General features: G+C 34.2%; 1 long non-coding RNA gene across 1 annotated transcript; it reads right to left on the reverse strand.

The window, feature by feature from the left end:
* Window positions 1–15,563: 15,563 nt before the first annotated feature.
* On the reverse strand, window positions 15,564–16,850 carry LOC128204175 (uncharacterized). The gene is made up of 3 exons (XR_008256116.1): window positions 16,744–16,850; window positions 15,979–16,107; window positions 15,564–15,672 (listed from the first exon to the last, which is right to left on the reverse strand). It is a non-coding gene; the product is annotated as an uncharacterized LOC128204175 (long non-coding RNA).
* Between the last annotated feature and the right edge of the window lie 7,162 nt (window positions 16,851–24,012).

Consider the following 24,012-nt stretch of genomic DNA (forward strand, 5'->3'; position numbering starts at 1 on the left):
TATGAAAAGCAGAATACGCAAATAATTTCAATTGAACGCATACTGAATCAAACTAAATATCGGAGACTCAATTCCGCGTGCATGTATGAACCTTGATCTACGTTTTTGAATACTCGCGGGGATCTTGGAACTATCGGTTCAAATATAATCTGGAGTCATCCAGGGTTGTGAGAAGCTGTTTATCAATTATAAAAAAGTTCGTATGACACTTTGACAATCTTATATATATGTTTTTCTAAATTTACTTTTGCTTTATATTTACAATAGACGTCGCTGTATGTGATTATTACTCATTCTTGAAACCGGCCATGCTAATCCGCCTTGATATTCAGCCGACCCTCTGCACCGGTTGGATTGAGTTTAACGACCTTTTTTCTTTCGGTGAGCTTGATGGCAGTCGCATTGTTCGGTTGATTAAATCAACGTTGTATAAATCAAAGTGTCAACATAAGTAGCCCGATAACATTAGTTACTTAACGTTACGTATAATTATTTGCAATTTAAGCATGCACCGGATGGTGAAATGTTTTGAACTTTGTCTACTCTCGAAGGTGCAATGCTTGGAGTTCTCCTTGGTTATTGAAAGTTTGACATTGATTTCCTTTCCACCAAAGGGCACATTTGTCTTCACAATGTGACCCGACTAAAAGATATCATAGCCAACACGCATTGTGAAATGAAAATGCTATTGCAAACACGATATTTGTTGGAATAAAAACAATGACAATAAAGTTGGTTATTTCATGTCGATCGCTATTGACATAAAAAAAATGAGGAAAAGGAATAAAGAACAGAATTATAACCCATGTTTTGATTCCATATATAAGCAACCATGACTGACCTAGCAAACTGTGAGTTTATTAGTTACAAATAACAACCTGTTCACTTCCTAAGCAACAATGGAATTCCTTTGCACCCATGGCTCCCTAACCACATTCCTTCATTAATAGCAACAAATGTCTTCGTATAGAAACCAAAGAATTCCTTAACAACGGCTTACTAACTTCCTTAATAACCTAAGACTTTTTTTACCAACTAAAAACTTACTTAGCATCCAGTCACTACCTAAGCAACCAGATAATTCCCTATTATGCATGTTCTTTGTAAGTTACCAATGACGTTTTTAGCAAGCAATGACTTGTTAATAAAAAAGGAACCAATAACCTTCTAAGCAACTACTAACTTCTAAGCAACAGCCTACGTTCATAGCAAACAATGACTTCCGTATTTGCATATAATTGTCTTAGCAACCACCTCCTGAGAAACTATCGACTCCTTTAGCAACCAGTGATTTCTTAAAAAACTACTTTCATCTATATCGACTTACATTTCTTTCGAAAAGATGATTTTTTTCGCAATTCATGACATTTTCTGCAACCAATGATGACCTTAGCAACTGCCTTCATCCAAAGCAGCCAATTTAGCGCCAATTTGGTTAGCGCACTCGCTTCTCACAAAGACGACCCGGGTTCGATTCCCGGCCTAGGCGCATGTGAGTTTGGTTAGTTGTCACCAAGCCGCACAAGTGGGTTTTCTCCAGTTTCCCGTGGAACAACCGCCTGACAATGTCTTCACTAACCTAGAAATATATTGATTTACCTTTACAAGGACCAACCTTCTTATCAGCCATGGACTTACTTGGCAACCACTTACTTCCTCGACAAGCAGCAACATCCTTAATTACCACTGACTTCATGGTCTTTTCAATCAAATGAGCAATATAGGGCCAGAGTGTTAATATGAATGTTGCGCTGGCGTGACAAACATCACTTCCCAATCCTAATCGAACGTTGTCGCGACATCAAACGTTAAAACAACGTTGAAAATACAGCGTTCAAATACGGCCAATGAATCATAAAACAGCATCGTTTCAGCGTTGACACAGTGCCGTTGTGTATTTTGTATGTTGTCCTTTTAAATATGTGAACACTATTTAGCAATATTTCATTATCAAATACGTAAAAAATACTTAAATTTAAACTTTAAAATAGGTTGCAATGAAAAACGTGCTTATATAATAAATACAATTTTTGGGGAGTTGGTGATTGTAAATTGATTTAATATGAGATGGTTACAACACTGGGCTTAACTCCATTCGTGAGAGATTGTAAGTCTTATTTGTAAGTTCCTTGTTGTCCAGAATAAACCAGATACTTATTCACTGATGCATGCCTTATACTTAAGGTTAAGTTACTTTCAAAACTGACTTCACATTTGTTTCAACGAAGAAGTCTCACGTCTTCCACACGTTTGAAATCAAACATTTTTCATCTGTGATTGAATTCTAAATAATGGATTTTCAATTTTTTTTTCCAGCTATGATTATATATTAAATAATTAATTGCGATTCGATTGGCTAGTTTACTCTTCTCAGTGTCATACTCACTGAATGTTTAAATGCTATTGCAAACTTCAAAATCTGATGTTGCCATTCGAACCAAAGTTTTCGAGGATTTTCAGCACAATGTTATTTCCCTTTTAATACAATCGACCGTCTGTATGATGAAGGCAATGCCGCATTCAGCACTTTCAGTACTTTGATATATCAATGTGTTTTAGATTTGTAAAACTAATGAACTAGCAAAAACATTATTCATAAAGACGATTTTTGGACATATAATACACATACCCTGGGTACAAGTCTGTAATTACGGCGTTATGGAAATCCAAATCTATAAGAGAGTTTTTTCCCTATCCCCCACCATTTTTAACGAGCATTTACCATTTCCGATGCACATCGCACGCATTTTTGGTGCTTCTGCCTTTTACGGATCTCCTGTTCAAACCTGCACATTCAATAGTACTCCCTTGTGGTGTAAGTCATTTTATTTTCAACACTTATCACACTGTTGTCAACTTGCCCCAATGTAGTTTAGGTCTATTAGTGCTTTCAGCACTATAATTTTGTTTAGTGTAATGACTCACTGATAGTCAGATACACATAAAAACGCTTTATTCATTGGTACTTTTGAATATCGTCTAAAATGTGTGTTTTACAAGAATGGCAAGGCAATGTCAATAATAATGGTATTTTGACTATGCACAAAGCACTTAGATGTTATTTTACTGGCTCGCGGGTGCAGTTCATATATATATATATAAGAAATACAACACACCACTGAGGCTCATATGACATTATAAGGACCGATCAGTCAGTCACCGAAGGCGTATATGGACCGAGGCGTTAGCCGAGGTCCATTCACCTTCGGGGGCTGACTGACCGGTCCTTATAATGCCATATAACCCGAATTGGTGTGTTATATTTCTTATATTATACCGAACACTTTTCATTACAATTCAATATTTTTAAAGCGATTTAAATGTGTTTTATTAAACCAAGCTAATAATGTTCACTTGCGACAAGTTTTCGTCGTTGTGAAAAAAGCAAAGCGCACTTACCAATTGTATGACGTCAGCGGTCCATATTACATTTTTGGCGAGGTCCGGACCGGCCAAAAATATAATATGGACCGCTGACGTCATTAAACTTGATTTTCATAAAAATACAGTGATATACGGACCGATCGAGTTTATATTTACTAAGAAGGGACACATTTTTATATATATGAACTGCAACCGCCAGCCAATCAAAATAAAAAATGGCGATGATAAAAACGGTTCAATGGACAAAAAAGGGAAAATACGATTCCAGCAATCGTGGCAAGCCAGTAGACCGTGGCTAATGTATAAAAGTGATACTCATACCATGAATTGTTATTCGAGTGGAGATATTGGGTCGCAATCAAGTGGAAATGAGGTGGGACATCATCATTTCAGCAGTCACATCCACCTGGTTTCCAGCGATGTTTTCAGTACAATCGAGGATTTCTACAAGTGCAGGTTAGATTATTTGAACGGATTTTATTAAATATTTAAATACATATACATGTATATGAGTGTTGTAATAAGTTTAAACAGACTTAAAAGTTCCCTTTAGTGTCCTTTTAAATATAACTATTATTAAAATTGACTTTCATATTAGCGTGACTGCAACACCATTTATTATTATATCTTTAAACACATGTTACTTCATACAGTAACACATTGCGTTGTAAAAAAAATGCATTATCTGCATCAAACTTGATAATAGCCCTGCGATAAATCCCAAAAATGATGCAATCAGATGAATGATGGAGTAGACATGACTGAACGTATGCTGGCTAATTGAGCCATCTGGCTCCTTCTGCCTTTTCAAAAAGGATACTAAGGCACAAGCCTGGCAGGTAATTCAGGAAAAAAGCAACAACAGATCGTTGTTAACAATGACTTTATTAGGAAAAAATGCGAGACAACACATTTCCCAGTAAATTTTGCTCGTATAGTTACTAGCAAAACAATTCATCACCTTTCATATTTCGAACAAACAAAGCTGTGCAGAGTATGTAGATGTCCTCAGAGAGACATCACCTTGAGCAAAAACTGCTATTTTGCTATTTATATAAAAAAAACTACAGAACAAGCGCAGTAGTCAAAAGTTCAGGGTTTAGAATGTCTGCATATATCTGTTCTATGTTGGTCCGATGACTGGCCAAAACGAAAGTAGTATCATTATGTATGCATTCTGTTCAGATAGTAATGACTGGAATTTTTAATACTGTTAGAGTCTAGTTCCCGATATCCGAGCTCTTCAAATCTAGAACAAGTAAGCACTGACCTAGTTTGGTTAAAATGTTATTGATTTTACAACGATTGTGAAGAAAGATATATTTACTTGAAACTTCCGGAAGCACCAGTTTTATCTCGCTTTCCTTTGCCCACCTTTTGCGTCGCCCAGTGACACCTTGTTACCTGCGGCGGTTAAAACTAGCGGTGAAAACATACGCCTCGTATCTGCGAGATCATGTCATCAAACGCTATTGCATGAAATGGACTTAATCATATTAAGTTCACCTGCACCTCTTTTGCAACAGGGTTCAATAAAGCCACCGTAGCCTACGGCGCTAGCATCAAAAAAGATGTTAACGTCAACAATACAATCTTCTCTCCATGCTTTGCCAATGTCATTCATTTTTTCCTCCAGAAAGTTACCTCGGCCAAAGCCACATGTGCCACATACACATATGAATCCTAGTTGAATCTAGAGAATAAGCATTTGTGTAAATACCTCATTTTCCGACAAACTACATTCCCCAATACGCTTTGTAATAAATCAGTCTGACCTATTGTAGCTGCTACACAACACGCTGGAACCAATTTTGGGCTTTCAGTTTCTAACTGAAAAAACAAAGATGCCTCTAAGCGCGCAATACTCTCTGAAGAAATGCAAATAAGATTTTTTCTGGAAATCTTATGTATTCCAAGCCAGTTTGCAAACAATGATGGAATCCAGTTGCATTTCTCATTCGCAATCAAAAACCCTAAATCTAACAAACATTGTAAAACAAACTTACTGCTGACAAACGCCTGACGGAGATCAAAGTGACCACCGATTCCGTCAGCAAGAAACATGATAAATCTGTGCCCTAAAGCTCTTAAATACTTAACAACACTCTTTAGAGTCTTTGAAAATATATGCCCGGCAGAACATGGTAAGGAATTGTAGACATTAATCTTTGTTTCTGATCCAACCTGATCCAACCGGCCATGAGAAGCCTAAGTATGTCCTTTTGTGCTAACAAATAACTATATGGTGATATGCGCTTTTCAAATCGTACGTGAAAATAAAACTTGACCGGTCAAACATATGTAGAGCAATAGACATATCCTCAAACTTGATGTTAAATAAATGCAAATATGGATTTATGTGCCTACATTCGAGGACCAGTATAGGTTTACCAGACTTGCCGTAAGCCACGGTTAATGGGTTCACAACCCAAGGCTGTTCATGTACTTCTGATATAACACCTTTAGGCGCTTAGTTGCCTATACGCGAGTACGCGGCTGAATCCACGATTCTGACCAAAACAAATCAACCATAGTTGCAGTATGCGTATTGACCACATGATCATAACACTGCTTATTTTTTAAAACTAAATAAAGCACTTCAAAAGAAGTCCCAGAATGCAACAGATTTCGCCATTGTTATTAACATTTTCTGAGGGGGCATGCCCCCGACCCCCCCCCCCCCCCCCGACGAGCACAATTATGAATCCACAACGTGCGTATTTTTTTCAACAAACGCCGGGTTATCCCTTGCGAACCTATTGTTCTTTAAATGAACTTGTGGAGGAACACTCTTAAGTGGAGGCTTATATCCATTCTGTACAACATCTAAAATATATCTACCATCGGTAATTTCTTTCCACTTTTCGACTTCGACTGATTTCTTTAAAAGACCTACTGGCTATACGATTTGAGCCGTGTTACTTCAGCAATTTTCTTATATTTTACATCATCTGAATACACTGTACTAAACTGGTCTGTACATACCTGACGGACGCTCTCCGACACGCTTCACCCCCTTACATGAACCTTATTTGTATATGTACCAACCTATCCCGGTTCAGCAAGTACATGATTATCAGCATTCTCTTTGAAGCCAACACTGATTTCATTATAAACAAATTAATAGCACTTATCTGATTATTGTAATGCTTGCTCTGGCCTAAGGCTCCCATTTTTACACGTGTAAACGGCGTCGTGTCGTTTTTCGGCCGTAAACGTTTACAAAATCGCAGACGGTTTAACCGAAACGGTCATGTGATTAAAAAGCGGGGTCTGAAGTGTGACAGCAATCCACTTATGTTGATGGTCATACGAATATTAAGTGCAACTTCTGTGGAACGGAATTGCCATATTCAGGGGGAAATATAGGGACAACGACGAATCATTTGAAGCATGTACACAAATCTCTTAAAACAAGAAACCGTAGTATTTGTTAATATAAACAGTCAATTATAATTCCGTCTTATAAAATGCTGACTTACGATAATATGCTTTTACCCAGAAATTAAATAGTAAACAAAACTAAACACGAATTTCTAAATAAATATTGTTAATATTGTTTATCATTAATCTCCTTGAGAGAACCCGCTGATAAAATAGAAGATAATGACGTCACAACATGTGATATACAGGTAAAGAGAAAGTTCAATTTGGATGCTGACTATTAATACATGCAGACTAGAATACTAGCGGACGTTTTTTAATCTATACACGTTGTACAATAAATCAATGGAACATGTAGAGATCTTCTGTATACGTTTGCAAAGGCAGTATTTACTTATAACTTCGTTTAATAAACGGCATCGTTTCATTTTTTAGGTCCCATGTACACGTTTACAAAAATCTGTAAACGTGGGAGCCTGGCCACATCCCGACTTCCAATGCCCGGTCAGTCCTCATCAGAAACAAAGCCCCGGACGCGAACGCTGTCCGCTGACTGAACCGCCTGACGCTGAGCACCATGAGCCGCCGGGGATTCGGATGCTTGCGCTGATTTCCTGTAAGAATACGGCCATCTCTTAGACTTTGAACGCTTAGTGTTCTCTGACCGGGCTTTTCTGGATGCTCGGGCTTCCGCCTTGTATATCCTCTTTTATCAACACTGTCAGACGCAATAGGACTGACCTCGTTCTCGGCCACGACTTTCCACCCAATTTTGATGAATCGGCCAAATGAATAAGTTTCTGCCTTCTTTTCAAAAACACACATACGCAATTTTAAATATTTCTAAAATTGTACATGCAATCCGCTAATCCCTATACTGGCTATCCAGTGAATGACAGCGCTTATTGTGTTATGTATAACTGTTGACCTTGACCATGTCGGACGACTAATAAAAATCAATACAATTTTAATCTACTAATGTTTACCTTAAATGACAGATTCTTGAGCCTTTTCAATATTGTTTGTGCTTATATAGCAGATGGCCTCATCCAACTACGACATCACCTTAGCATTTTGTTTAAATTGTTCTTCGTTAATTTTACGTTTAAAAGTTGGTTTATCTGCCAAATTTGCAGCAGACTGAATAGAAGGCTTAGCACTTATATTGTCGATCATGCTGCCAATGCTCTTCAACAAAACGTTGTTCCCTTCCAAAGCCGGTTTCACTTTATCTTCGACCAACTGTTCCAAGCGTCTTTCGTCCATTATAGCGAGGAACCCCTTTCATAACAAAACTCCATTCATATCAGAACATATTAAAATTGATCCATTTAAACTAAACTACCTTTCTTTTCTAAGGAAAAGACAACCATAAAAAATATTTAAACCCAGATATGTTTATCCATGACTTTTATATTCCTATAATTAAGTTATTCAATGATGTCAAAGCCTTAATATCTGAAGGCATTATGGAAGAGTATATACCAAACTAGTCACTGTTACAAATTGCCTAACAAATAAAAGTGGTGTTTTGAGGCTGGGCGTGGAAGCATCCAAGACAACACAATATACGACTCGGCGAGTAGTTCTTGGACACAAGTAGTTCTCGGACACTCGCGATTTTCGCCTCATTTTGGAAGTTACATATCAAGCACCTGATTTAAATCAATCAGGTGTTTAAAAAGTTTCAGCCGGTACCAAATCTTTTCATTAGGTAAGGATTACTGGACGTTAAATTCCAATAGATTCCAGTTGGTTTCAAAATCACATTTTACTTCCGCTGGGAATCACAATTGTAGTGCGCATGCCCAAAAGGCACAGCTTAAAATACCGGCAACAGTTACGGGGGTACAATTTGTTCAGTATACTACCTTAGTTGAGCATTTACATTACACATGTGCTAAAAAAAGATACCACTTATTTCATTTGTATGAGTTTCATGCTATATGTAAATAAAAAATTATGTACAATTAGATAAGTTTTTAATGAAAAATCATAAGATATATATTACGCACTGTTCTGAATATTCCACTTTTAAATATATTAAATAAAACAAATCGCTACAGCGCATGTTTCCCGGTTTTGTTAATACCTTAAGAGTGTCCGAGAACTACTTCTGTAGATCTAAAATTTGACCCCTTTTGAGCACCTCATTCGGAGCCAACGAGAATGGACTTATGTTGTTTAATTTCACTTGATTTTGCATTATTTCAACAGAAGAAGAGCTGAAGTTTATTTTACACATTGATATATCATATATCTTTAAAATTAAATTAAATAAGTCCGAGAACTACTCGCCTACTGGTACACAATATAGGGACCTGAGTCTTTCCTCCAGCCAGACTGGGTTCTGGTGACTTAGCAGCATGTGAACCAGTCGCTTTATATTGCTGCAAGTGAAACGCACATACAAACCTTACAGGAGAACTAACATGATGGACGTACAGTGGTGTTGGTCTTAGTGTTATCAAAAAGATCATTGATTTGTGACAGTGAATTTCAATTAAGCTTAAATTCCCTTTTCATTTTTGTGGTCCAAAAAAGCTATAAGAGATGTGGATGCTACAATTAAGATTTACTATATATGCTTTAAATAATAAAACACACACCTTTTTTTAATATGAATCTAAGAAGATTGCCCTGTTACAATGGAAATTGCAGACATGTCCTTGTGGCAGGAGGGTGAAGATTGTATAACATTGCTTGTAATTATATAATAAAAACTGAATCTTAAGCATACAAATATGTTTTACAAATCTGGTTCTACAACATTCACAAGCAAGCAATAATATTGTATTTACTTCATCTTTGTTCTTAAAAAATAATTCATGAACCCAACACATTTTGTTCCTTCAAAAATTAAGGCAGAGAGGACGGACAAAAAACAACCAAACACTTGTTAACTTGATCCACAAAGAAAGTACTAAAGAACATTAATCATTGAAGTACTTGGGGTTTACCTATTAGTTTATTATATTTTGTTTTATTATCATTATTCCTCAAGTTAATGCATACTTTGATAAGATTTACCTTTTACGTTTTGTCTTTATTCAGGATTGTTGGGATAAGAATGAGGGGTGTGCACGTATCTGGTTTAAACCCCCAGTAAATTTACATTTTACTGACCGTTCCAAGGCGGTACCTATCAATCCTTGATTAACACGCCTAGTTTTTTATTTATAAATAAATAAAAAAGATGTCATATTTTAAACGAGATTATGGCAAAAACTAAGAAAGCAAATGTTAAAGAAACACCTTGAAATTGACGTTCAACCATTTACGTTATTACTTTATTCAGAATTGTAGGGATAGGAGTGAGGTTGTGCACAAAAACTGGTTTGAACCCCCAGTAAATTTAAATTTTACTGACCGTTCCAAGGCGGTACCTAATAATCGTTGATAATTATGCCTAGTTTTTTTTTATTTAGTATATATGCACTGTGTTGTTTGTGGGGTTTTGCGATGTTGTTCCATGTTTCTTGTTTGTGATTTTTTTGTTTTAGTGTTCTATGTCTCTGGCGTTTGCCCTGTGCCATTAAATGGGGTTTATGTTTAAACTTTTTGCTACTGAGCTTGTTTTTGTAGTTTTTCACATAAGTATTTATCAAAACAAACAAATAGAAACACAAGGAATAAGAAAAACCAAGTGTCAATACTAACGGGTGTGCAGCCATTGTGGCCACTTGTGTCCTGTCGAACCTCCGGGTGCTCTACCTTATGCGACCAGCGTTGACCAGTACATGCCTGTCCAGGTGTGCTTCTGTTATTGTGGGGGAACGGACACCGGATATAGCTCAAAAAGTGAAAAAACTATCAGTGTTAGATTTTGACACATGGTAAGTTTTCTATCTTTTTAGTATTTTATGGTGATTTATTTATCAAAATCGAAGAGTTTCGAATAGCTTGATCCTGTGCAATATACGATGGAAATGTGTCTCCTCTTTTTGATAATAGCACAATTCTCGCCGAAAGTTGCATGGTCGCTGACAATTGTTCAGTTATGTGGTACGACTTCAAACATAATAATTATATATGCAAAAAGCTACAGAAACATGCTCAGTAGCAAAAAGTTAAACATAAACCCAGTTTAGTGGCAATGGGCAAACGCCAAAGACATAGAACACAAATTCACAAACAAGAAACATAGAAGAACAGCACACAACTCTACAAACAGCACAGTGCATAAATACTATATATATATAATTGGTATGTTTATCAAGAATTGTTAGGTACCGCCTTGGAACGGTCAGTAAAATGTAAATTTACTGGGGGTTTAAACCAGTTTATGTGCACAAACCTCAATCTTATCCCAACAATTATTAATAAAGATAAAACGCAAATGGTAAATCTTATCAAAGTATGCATTAACTTGAGGAAACTTATCAATAAAACAAATAATAATAAAATCGAAAAGGTAAACCCCAAGTACTTCAATGATTAGAGATCCCAACTCTATCTGCAGACGGAGGGAAACAATTCAGACGCCTAATGCAAAAACGTTTCAAAGATACGATGCAGTCATCGTAAGAAACCAAAACCATCACACACAGTCTGCCTTATATATATATAATTATCTGATCATAGAGTTTCCTAATAAAAAACACCATTGTACTAAAACTGGGAACATATAAGGAAAACATTATTAAAAATAAAAGCGACATGTATAAGCTTATCATTCCTTCCGGATTGGATATCTTGCCAGAATATTTTATAAAATTCTGTAGTCAGACCATCTGAACCACGGCTTTTATTATTTTTCATTTCTTTTAAAGAATTCCCGCATTCATTTATTGAGAGTGAACCTTCGCATAAATTAATATCGAGGTCTGGAAGTCTATTGTTGTTTGTGTTTAGAAATACATCTCTTATATTGTCTTCCAGGTTTAGGTATTTACTATAGAGTTTTTTTTTTATAAAATTTTACTTCTTCAATGAATGTGTTTTTAACTCCTGATACAATCTTGTCATTTACTTTAAGTTTATATACCGTTTTCCTCTCAAATTGTTTCTTCTCTAAAATAGCAAAATATGTTGTGTTCTTTTCATTTTACAATATGCAATACCATATATATGTATAGCAAACACCATAAATTCTACGGCCATATGTTTTATGTTTCTCAATAAATCAGATTACCGGCATATTTCAAATATTTAAATATTTGCCACTCGAACGTTGATGGTTGTGAAAAACACATAATGGTTAACTAATTTATATGAAGAAAACAATAAAATAAAAATAAATACATACAGATACAAAAAACAACAATATTTTTTTGGTCTCATCCCTCGATATGGACAACATCGAACAATCTCCTACGAACTTGCGTATAGTTAAAAAGCCTTAATCATTATCACAGTCTCGTTATTCTAAATATATCGTTACCATCTTCAGTCCACTTAATAGCTATCCCCTGCGCAGTTATGTATTTGCTTCATCTATCCCCAGTACACCTTTATGTCATCAAAAAGTAAAAATATCGCCGTAACAACAAAATAAATCGTATTGATATCTTACACAATACTAGATGCTGTAATAACAATGAAACCGCTCGGATTCAGTTTTTATTCTTATTTTCTATTTGCTGTTTTATGATCACACAGTTTTAAACCTTTTATTTTATAAGGCAGACTGTGTGTGATGTTATTAGTTTCAAACAATAACTGCATTGTATCTTTGAAAAGTTTTTGCATAAGGTGCTCTGAATTGTATTCCTCTGTCTGCAGATAGAGTTGGGATCTCTAATCGTAGAAGTACTTGGGGTTTACCTATACGTTTATTTGTTTGTTTTATTGATAGGTTTCCTCATGTTAATGCATACTTTGATAAGATTTAACTTTTGCGTTTTATCTTTATTAAGGATTGTTGGGATCAGAGTGAGGTTTGTGCACATAAACTGGTTTAAACCCCCAGTAAATTTACATTTTACTGACCGTTCCAAGGCGGTATCTAACAATGCTTGATAAACATACCTATTTTTTATATATAATATGTATGCACTGTGCTGTTCTTCTATGTTTCTTGTTTGTGATTTTGTGTTCTATGTCTTTGGTATGTGCCCAGTGCCACTAAACCGGGTTTATGTTTAACATTTTTGCTACTGAACTTGTTTCTGTAGCTTTTTGCATAACAATTGACGCCAATGAATATAACACTTTACAAACACGAAGCCCTACTGGGTATAGTAAAAAAGCAAGTACAGTTATATTTGTATTTTTTTAATTATCTTACTGAAATTTTATATAAACTCAACAAAATGTAATGTCAGACAATTATCTTTCGATGCATTTTTGCATTATCTGAAATTAATAATCAAAATAGAAGAGCAAATAGCATTAAACAATGATAAGTATGATACCCACAGAAATAAATGTGTGTGTGTGTGTGTGCGTGTGTGTGTGTGTGTTTGTGTTTGTGTGTGTGTTTGTGTGCGTGTGCGTGCATGCGTGCGTGCGTGCGTGTTTGTGTGCGTGCGTGCGTGCGTGCGTGCGTTTATGTGTGTGTGAATATGATATATGTTGAAAATTAAATGAGAAAAAAATATATGGTTTGCTTTGCAAATCAAGTAGGTACGTTTTTGCACAGAGAAATCCATCAGTAAGGAATGAGATATTGTGATCAAATTTGGAACACGCGAAGCTTTTTTTTATATCTGTACTGCATAGTTATTCTGAAGGTAAAGTAATTTTGTAGGTAATTGAACAAGAGTCGAATAGTTGGTAAGGAAGATGATATTTATGGTTGTTGCCCTGGGCTTATCAGCCTCTGGTAAAATGTGATACGCCTTGTTACAACTTGCACACTACTTGGATCCTAAAATAGTATTAAACGTGCGAATGATAAATATTGTATATAAACCGTGTTACTATCGTTTTTTGTCCTATTTTACATGCTATTCCCAGTTCACATTCTCAACTTTGAAACTAGCCTCAGTATATAGTAAGGCTATCCCCAGCACAGTACTGTTAACATTTCTAGGGGCATATCTTTAACAGTTTAAAATATACATTGTCAGTTCGTACAACACAAGTAGTTAAGCTTATACTTGTAAAATCCTTCGTTTCAGATTTTTTTTTATTTATTCAATATATTTCCTAAATATAACAATACTTGTCGTAATTCTGTGAGTTTTGAGGTGATCATCTCAGATTTGAAGTAACTTTTTTATGGTCTGCTAAATCATAAGCATTATAAAGTATACCATATGCCAAATTTAGCATTCAGCTATTGGTTCAAACGCTTGTTTCATTTGTGGATACGGTAGAGAAGCGTTAACACAGCAAGGTCTCTAGTAAAGAAAAACAACTGCATGTTTGTCTGTTTACTTATCACTTATCACTTATTAATTTACATTATGTAATATAAAATTTTCAAATTTCATACTCAAACACCAATATTCTATGGCTAAGCACTGTCAACTGGCCAAATTTCAACCATATAGCTGTATAAATTAAGAATTTATAACAATTTAAAATAGGCCACCACTCCAAAATCTTCCTCTATATCAGGCGTGAGACCACAGTTATTTTTACTATATGTTTCATATAGACACTAACCTGGCTTTTGACTTTATACACATCCCAATTGAAAAACAAGGACATGGCATCTCTAGAACAATTCAAGACACAAACTATAATCACAAGAAAACACCATGTTGACCATTGACCCGACTGTCAAAATTGAGTTCAAATACAGAACCCTTCCGCCAAGGAGTCAATCGGCTATAAACAACTGATTTTCAGACTTCCACAAGCTATGATTTTTCCAATATTTACACTGAAAACTATCAATTTCTGCAATAGAGTGTCAAATTCAGTCAAGTTCTCTGCAAAAAGAACATTTTTTGCTTCTTTTTCATTCAATTTTAATAAAATATTGATACTTGAACACAAGCACTCTTTTTTTCTGTATTAACATCCGGTCAACGGGGGGCAGATAACTGTGGTCTTGAGCCTATTTAAGCAACATTTTTTCAGAAACAGACTTCAAAACTCCTAATGTTCAGCTGCAGGCTATATGCAACACATACTGAAAGTTTGGCAATGATATATCAAAAACTCAATGAATCAGACAAGTATTAGCACCTGTGGTATTTTCATAAAAAGCAGAAACAGCCATTTCCCTAAAATGTTAAGCCGCAAACCTTTGAAGAGCCATTATTTCCTTATGCATTGGAATAATTTGACCAAGTAAAGTTTTCCTTGTAGCCTTCAATAGTGTCTATAGAACAGCACCCCAAAAATGGCCTGCCTTCTCTTTTAAGATTTTTTTCTAAGCAAAATAAGGTTTTTTCCACTTCATCGGCTTAGTGTTTTATATAAAAAAAATGACAAAGAGCCAAACTGAAATGCCTCAACTTGTCAAAATTTTGCTTTTCTGGTCCAGTTATATACAAAGGTAACAGAACTGTTCAGTTTAACACAAGAAATTTAGTGATCATGTGTTAATAGACAGTCTAAACAACACTATATGCCAAATTGTTGGCTTCCGGGACTAATGGCACAACAAAGAAAATGGCAAAAAACACACCAAAACTTAAAGATTCATGACAACTGCTAGTGTTTTCATGTATGAGGTGGCAACATGATGTAGAAAATGCAGAGATAGCATTATTATGCCCATTTTTAAAAAATAAATACTTTAAGAATCTGTTTTGAAGGCTAGATTTGGCATTAAATTCAGAGTACAGCACTTCACCATTGTCTATAAGATGCTTATTTACACCTGCTTTGCTATAAATCTCACTCATTGGAATCATTTACACACAAACAAGTACTACAGAGTTGACTAACATCTTCATTCTTCTGAAATATTGGATTCAGAGCTGCATCTCCTGGATTCAGATTGCAGGACTACCGTCTGGGGAAAAGGCCACAGCTAACTGGAGCTTATTGGCACATCATGATCTGCAAGCAAGACACAAAAGCAATGTTTTACACAAATAAAACTATCTGCCACTACTGTTAAAGTTTGAAAAAGGCCTGTAAACACTCATTTGCGGCATACACAACCTTTAATATAGTCATATATGTGATAAATATGCAGAAAAGTTCATGAATTCAAAGATTTTCAGGACAGATTTAATAAAATATATAGTCTTTTGGACATTTTGCAATCAGTTTTTAACAACTCAAAGGTAAATCTCATCTTATTGAGTACCCAGATGCATTTTGAAACCATTCAAACCAGACATGCTTAGAATTTCTTCTTACTTGGAGATGATATTCCTTTCTTGAAAATCCTTGCCGAGAGCCGGTATGGAAAACCACACGAGACCACAGTTTTACCAGCACTGGTTCTTGTCCTTGAAAATTCCTCTGTGGCTACAGCAACCAGGCTGGCTATTAAAATAAGCACAAAATTAGGGTTTTTAAAACATTTATAATGTATTAAGGTTGTGGTTTTTAATGCATGAAGGGAAAAGGCTCTATTCTTTATGAAAGCTGCTCATTTCTTTTGCCTTGAGAAATGTCAAGTTTTTCAATGAATAAACTAAATTATCAGAATAAATGTATGAACTAATGAATGATTGATAGAATGAATTAATGATTTAATGAAACGTGGCATTATTTCTTTAAAATTGGCATCTCATTGTGTTGCTGTGATTGATGAAGTAGATGTTTTCTTTTCCATAAGCTGAAAATCATATGCACACTAAATAAAACATAATTCTGCATCCTATGTGCAGTAAGTTTTGTTTAATTGCTTATAGAATTTGTAATGAATGTAATGTTTGCTTAAAAGAACAAACAAAATGTGTGAATAGATGCACAATTCAGACCAAAGACTGATACAAGTCAGCAGTTTCATTAGAAAATAATATTATTATCAAAGCCACATCAGAAATGATTGACAACATGAAAGAAATTCATTTAGGAATGGAACAAACAGTCTCAATGGACTTATATGACCAAACTTACTCACTTTGTACTTCAGTTTGGATACAATTTTCCATTATATAATCTTGAAGTACTTACAAATTACAGCATGTTGGCAAACACCAAGTACAGCTCAGCCTGGTGGGCAGCTTGGGGGGGGGGGGCTGTCTGGCTTGTTCTTCAACAGTTCCTCCTGGGTCTGCTTCCTATGTTTAAAAATCCCTCCATTATACTTTGGAATTGAAAGTGGGGCTTTCATTCATTAGTTACCATCATTTGGAACTATTTTCAAACATTAAATTGAAAGTGACAGTAGTTTGTTTTTTTAAATGTCAAAATATATCAGAGAATTATATATTATTAATTTACATAATGTAATATAAAATTTTCAAATTTCATACTCAAACACCAATATTCTATGGCTAAGCACTGTCAACTGGCCAAATTTCAACCATATAGCTGTATAAATTAAGAATTTATAACAATTTAAAATAGGCCACCACTCCAAAATCTTCCTCTATATCAGGCGTGAGACCACAGTTATTTTTACTATATGTTTCATATAGACACTAACCTGGCTTTTGACTTTATACACATCCCAATTGAAAAACAAGGGACATGGCATCTCTAGAACAATTCAAGACACAAAATATAATCACAAGAAAACACCATGTTGACCATTGGCCCGACTGTCAAAATTGAGTTCAAATACAGAACCCTTTCGCCAAGGAGTCAATCGGCTATAAACAACTAATTTTCAGACTTCCACAAGCTATGATTTTTCCAATATTTACACTGAAAACTATCAATTTCTGCAATAGAGTGTCAAATTCAGTCAAGTTCTCTGCAAAAAGAACATTTTTTGCTTCTTTTTCATTCAATTTTAATAAAATATTGATACTTGAACACAAGCACACTTTTTTCTGTATTAACATCCGGTCAACGGGGGGCAGATAACTGTGGTCTTGAGCCATCTATCCGATGTCCGTTCCCTTACAGTGAGGCATAGGCATTCTGAAATGAGTTTAAGGATTAGGTTAATATAACCTCCTTTACAGTTGTTGTAAAATCAATTGTTGTAGAACTATAAATTGGTATGTACCACAGTATAACGCTTTAAAAGACCATCTTATTAAGATATGTGCACTTTATGAACAATTGTAACAGTAATTTCAATAGTATATGGTATTTTTAATCATTCTATTCCAGGCGTAACACAGACGGGAGACCCCAAAGAGAAAATGCCGAAAGAAGATGAAGGTGCAGCAAAGGTTGTCATAATTCATTCGTTATTTCGTGGCTACACTATATTCCCATACTCGTAAACTCATATATATAATAAATATATACATATAATAAACCGCTGGTCTCTCTTGGTGATCTCTATTTAAAGTCATGAACACAGACTATGTATTAATGTTGATATATATTTTTTTTAAATTAAATTAGCAAATAATGGATCACAGTTTAAAACGACATGTTCGTTGAAGGATTTTATGGCAAATGCATATCATTCTGATGTTATATCAAAGGTAAAATATATTAAGAGATGTTTAAAACAAATGGAATAAACGAGGGAGTTTTAAAGTAGTATTATTTGATGATATAGTAAAATATATATGAAATTTATATATTTGTAAAAATATGTTAAACATTAAGATAATTAAGGAAATATTCAGAAGATATTTATGATTTTATGATTTCTATACTTGACAGTTATAAAGCATTTGAGGACAATGTATTCGTTTTAGATGTATGGTGTTACAAACTAATGTTTAACACTATTACACACTAATTTTTAAAAAGTTTGTTTCTGTTGCACGAACATCTTTGCATATTAAAACAGAACGTGGACACTACAACAAGGAGGTTGTCCAATGATGTTTAGCAGAACCAAGGACCGGAAGATAATATTCACTTTTTATAATAGTACTTCTGGACAACAGTTGTGTGTATCATTACAACCATAGTACCATTATAATCATAAACTTAATTAATATTCAATTCAAACAACGAGCTAAGAACGTTTGTCCTAAGAATTTAATGTATTTTCATAATTTATAAGAAACCAATCATACAAAATGTAAATAAGTGTTGTTTTTTTGCATTGATTGAATGTTTTTAATTTCATAGATTTACTAAAATTATGTTTGAATTATGATAATTTCTCTATGTTGCGAGTTTGTTTTTGTTTTTCTTTTAACGTAACATTTAAACACATTTTCTATTGTTACATGTCTTTTATTTAGTTAAATGGAGTAGCAGAAAACCTTCATCAAAATTCAGGATTGGTATGGTACACTGCCAGACGCTCAAGTAAACAACGGATTTGCTCTTATGTCCTATTCATTTGGTAAAACACTTGAGCATTAAATATTATTTTGTACAGTTTTGCATAATATGTTTTATTTAGTTTCTTATCATTGTAATTGTCTCGTGATACAAATGAATTACAATGAGTCATTTCTTTTTATAACTTTCTGTATTTCTGAAGAAAAAAACAACTTTGTCAATAACTTTTCATTTGGAAAATGAAACTTTTTCACAGTTATTTAATAGAATAAAAGAAGTCGTAGAAGGGAATGAAATTTATCAGTATCAGAGAGTGGAGTTACTATAGCTTGATTATAACGTTCTGAAAAGAAATACACTTTTAAATAAGTTACTAGTGTATTGACATCTGAAACAAATCGAAAAAATGCATTTGATGAATAATACATCTGAGTTTGGTACTCTTAAACAGCAATCAGTATTTCTAAATTGCATGTCAGGTGCCATAAGAGGACTGAATCTTTTAGCGTTGTTTTAAGTTCAATCTAGTTTTGTTTCAAATTTGATAAATAAGACTTGTTTTGCACCCACTGTTCGAAATAAAACTACTTCACTTTATCTTGAAGGAAATACTGATGACTTGGTCTTAATTTATAGGGATAGTTTTCCCTATTATTTAGAAACCGTCTAGAAATCAATTAGATATTTGTTTTGGCGATGATGATGCCATACGATGTAAAACCATCCTTTTGACGTTTAAATTCAAATATGTCTGATTTGGAGAAGACAGCTTAAGCCTTTATACTAATGATGCCTGCTACAACAGCTTCAGTCATTAGTTTTTTGCCAGCAATACATTGCCACGACTTTGATCATGTGATTAATAATTGTAGTTACAGTAAATCTGCACAAACGCTTAGGTTTAACCCTGGCATGTCTGAGTGAGAACGTATGAACCTGAACTCCATTATTTAATTGGTGGGTCTATGTTAAGTAATGTTAATCTAATTCCAGATTATATTTAACTTTCTTTTCAATATCAAAGCAGTAGGTCAGTAGATGTTAGTTGCGATGATACAAAAAAAGACGTTCCACAGCCAGATACTTATAATCCCGAGAAATATGTCCGTGCATACTACTTTAATCAGTCTGGCCCAAAAGAAAAGAACATAAGTAAAATAACATTGATAAAGAACATGTGAACGGAAAGAATGTTAATGTTATGCCCAATTCGGATTCAGAAAAGGGCGCTCTACCACTGATGCTATATTTATATTGTTATCTCTTATTCAAAATTATTTGTTTGAAAACAAAAGGCTTTATGTTATATATGTTGATATGATGAAATGTTTTGATACTATTTATAGAAATGCCCTATGGCTGAAAATGTATAAATGTGGAATACAGGGAAAAATACTTAGAATAGTGCGTGACATGTATATGAAGGTTAAATCTTGTGTAAAATCGTTATCATCATATTCTGAATACTTTTGCTATGCTGTTGGGTTGCGTCAGGGTGAAGTTATGTCCCCTTTGTTATTTTCTTTATTTGTGGAAGATATTGAATTGTATTTACAAAATGATATTGATCAGGATTACAAATAGATGATATTGTCATAATTATGCTATTATTGGCTGATGACATGGCCATTGTAGGAAAATCTCCTGAAGAAATTCAAACCCATTTGGACAATTTGTCAAATTACTGTAATACCTGCGGATTAAAGGTGAATATTGATAAGACGAAAATCATGGTGTTTCGTAAAAGAGGCGGATTATTTCCCAATGAAAGATGGACTTACAATGGCCATGATATACAAGTTGTTGATGATTTTAATTATTTGGGTGTTGTTTTTAATTATACTGGAAATTTTAACCTGAACCAAGAGCATTTAAATGGCAAAGCACTTAAGGCAATGAACGTATTATTTTGTAAATGTCAAGATTATGACTTAAAACCCAAAATTATGTGTCAGTTATTTGACGCATTTGTTGGTTCTATTTTAAATTATTCGGCAGAGGTTTGGGGGTATACTAAATCAAAGGAATTAGAAAGAATTCATTTGAAATTTTGTAAAAGATTATTGAACGTTAAACCAAACACTTGCAATGCCACTGTTTACGGAGAGTTGGGTAGATATCCATTATATATTCATAGATATGTGCGTATATTGTCTTATTGGTTTAAGGTTGCTAACAGTGATAATATTATCATAAAATCTGTATACAAACAGGCTAAGAGTGATAGTGATAAAGGTTGCCGTGATTGGGTGTATAATGTTAAAAAGATATTAAATGATTATAGTTTTAGTTATGTGTTTGATGATATTTACAATATTGATGTTAAATCATTCATAAAAAAATTCAAATGTAGAATTATCGATACTTTTAAACAAGATTGGTATAGCACTATAGAAAATAGCACGGTGTTAGATGTTTATAGACATTTTAAAACCTGTCTGGAATATGAACCTTATTTAGATATTTTACCAAAGAGTTTACGTTTTTTTTTTCTTTTGTAGACTACGGCTGTCCGTGCACCCACTCCATATTCAAACTGGTAGATACAATAGAAATAACGTTATACGCAACCAAAGATATTGTTTGTGTTGTAACTCTAATGACATCGAAGATGAATATCATTTTATTTGTGTTTGTAAATCCTTTAGCAATTTAAGAAAGAAATATATCAACAATTGTTACTTTATAAGACCTTCTGTCTTTAAATACATGCAGCTGTTGAAATCTAACAATAGAGCTGAACTGATTAACTTATGTATGTTTGTTAAAAATGCTCCCAAAGAAAGATCCGTTTTGAATAATGTTAGAACATAATTCTATTTAATGTTCATCCTCTGATATATATATATATATATATATTTAATTTAATTACTTAGAAGTATTGAATACTTTTGTACATATATATTTGTATACATATACTAGTACTCATTTGTATGCATTATCCGTTACTTTACATACACGTTGACATTATATGTTATATCATTATGTGTTGTTGACGATGTACATTGTACAAGTCAAAATAAATTGTCTGTCTGTCTGTCTGTCTGTCTGTCTGTCTGTCTGTCTGTCTGTCTGTTAACCATGTTGATGATGCTTATGGTTTGAGCGCTGCAACAAGTTTTTCACCAAAGTTAATGTCTCAGACCCGGGAACAAGTACTTTTTGTGGTTTTGTGCAGACGGAGGTAACTGTTATGTCTTCAATATAACAAGGGCAAAAGGAAGAAAAGCTTAACTGTATTCACACCTGGTATAATCGCATTTTGATGTTTTATTTTTTTGTAGCTTTCAGGAGTATTTTTTTTAAATCGGGAGAGTGGTTACTTCAGAAATGTTATTTTTTTTAATGAAATCTCACACGGTTTTGCCCACAATTGTTCTGTTGCTTTCTGTTCATCGAGGCTTCAGGATTTTGCAACTATTAATTCTGCAATTTGTGAGCAATTTTATAGCTTTATTTAGTATATAGGAAGTCAGCGCACCAGAGTCAAGCTCATTTACAGTATTTCTTGCTTGAGTGGAACAAGAGGAAGCGACAAGTTTATCTGAAAAAGTTACAAGTAGCCTTAACAGGTCTTATGTAATGTTAATATGTGATGTGTTTTTTTCCACCCAGACACAGAGGAGAGCCATTGCGCGACATTACTTTAAGTAACCTTTGTAAGCATTTTATACGTCCTTTGCATAATTCTTAATAACTAGAAAAAAACATATTTCCAGAACTGCCTTTTTCCCGTCAAAACAGGAATTTGAAAGCGTTTGGATCTTACTCAGCATGATCCGGGAATAAAACAACTTTGTTTAATAAATCATTTTAAAGATCTTGTGAAACCCTACCTCTTGCAACAAATTTGCTGTTTTTATCTCTTAAGATGGTTTTTTAAGGTAAAATGGATTGAATGTGGACTTTAAAACAAGCTTTCCCTAATAGAACCGAACATATGAAACACGAACATTTATTTTTATAAACGCGGCTGACCCCGAGACTACCATAACTCAAGAGGGTCCTTCCGATGTGAACTTTTGAGACCAAGATCGTCTTATTTGGACAATGTTTTATATAAGAGTGTAAAGAAGTTTAAGTTTTATATTAGGCAGCTTATTTACACCCGGCACAGATCTTTTAAAAAGTTTGCATAGTGTGTCCTTGTGTCTCACTAGAACAGTGTTTAAATACTTCTGATATCTAGATGTGACTGGATTTGCGGTAACTTTGAACTCAGTCTTTGTAGTGTTGTGGGCATAGAAGCTCCGCCTCTATATGCAAATTAGTAACCGCCCTGCTAAGGCACCAAGGTGGAACCCCTAGAAGTATCATAGAGGCAGTATGATTCAGACTATTGATGTACTCCCATGTTATACACTTGTAGAATAAATGTAGTAAAACGTTAAGTGTCTTTATTACATACCTACATTAAAACACAACAGTCTTGACGGCGTCAAAGCTGGTCGAGCCAAACTGCAATCCTTGGTTGTTTGGATAGCTCCATTTGCTTTAAATAAACAAACAGTTTTGAATGCGAAATTACGATGTATGAACCATCAAAGTCACTGTCTTTGATTTGCCCGGGAGTGTGTGCAATATGAATAATATAACTATAAATTATGTTTCATTTTGTGCATATAAATCATGTATAATATGTGTTTCCACATACAATTACAAGAATATTTTCTTGAAATTGTTAAATATTACATTATTGCCATCTAATTTGTCTTATAATTTGATAATTTCTGAATCAATGAAATTTGATCTCTTAAATGTTACTGCTCCGGGTTTGACGTTAACTTGTTTGAGAGTTCGACAAATGGTCTAGTAACTTTGAAAACATATTTGTTCCGACCTAACTGAATTAGACCAAAGTGTAAAACACATAAATCCATACAAAAAATCGGTTAAATAACATACAATGGCATACGTACATTAACAGTGCCATTTATTCCCATTGTCAAATTCCAATAAACATGTGTTTAACATAAGTTTAACAAAATTTACAAACATTTTGCAATATCATAGCAATAAAATACGGATTCCTATATGTCTAGATAAGAACTTTCATCCTGTTCCTCGTATAATCAA

Source organism: Mya arenaria, chromosome 2 (assembly GCF_026914265.1).
Source record: "Mya arenaria isolate MELC-2E11 chromosome 2, ASM2691426v1".
Lineage (NCBI taxonomy): Eukaryota > Metazoa > Mollusca > Bivalvia > Myida > Myidae > Mya > Mya arenaria.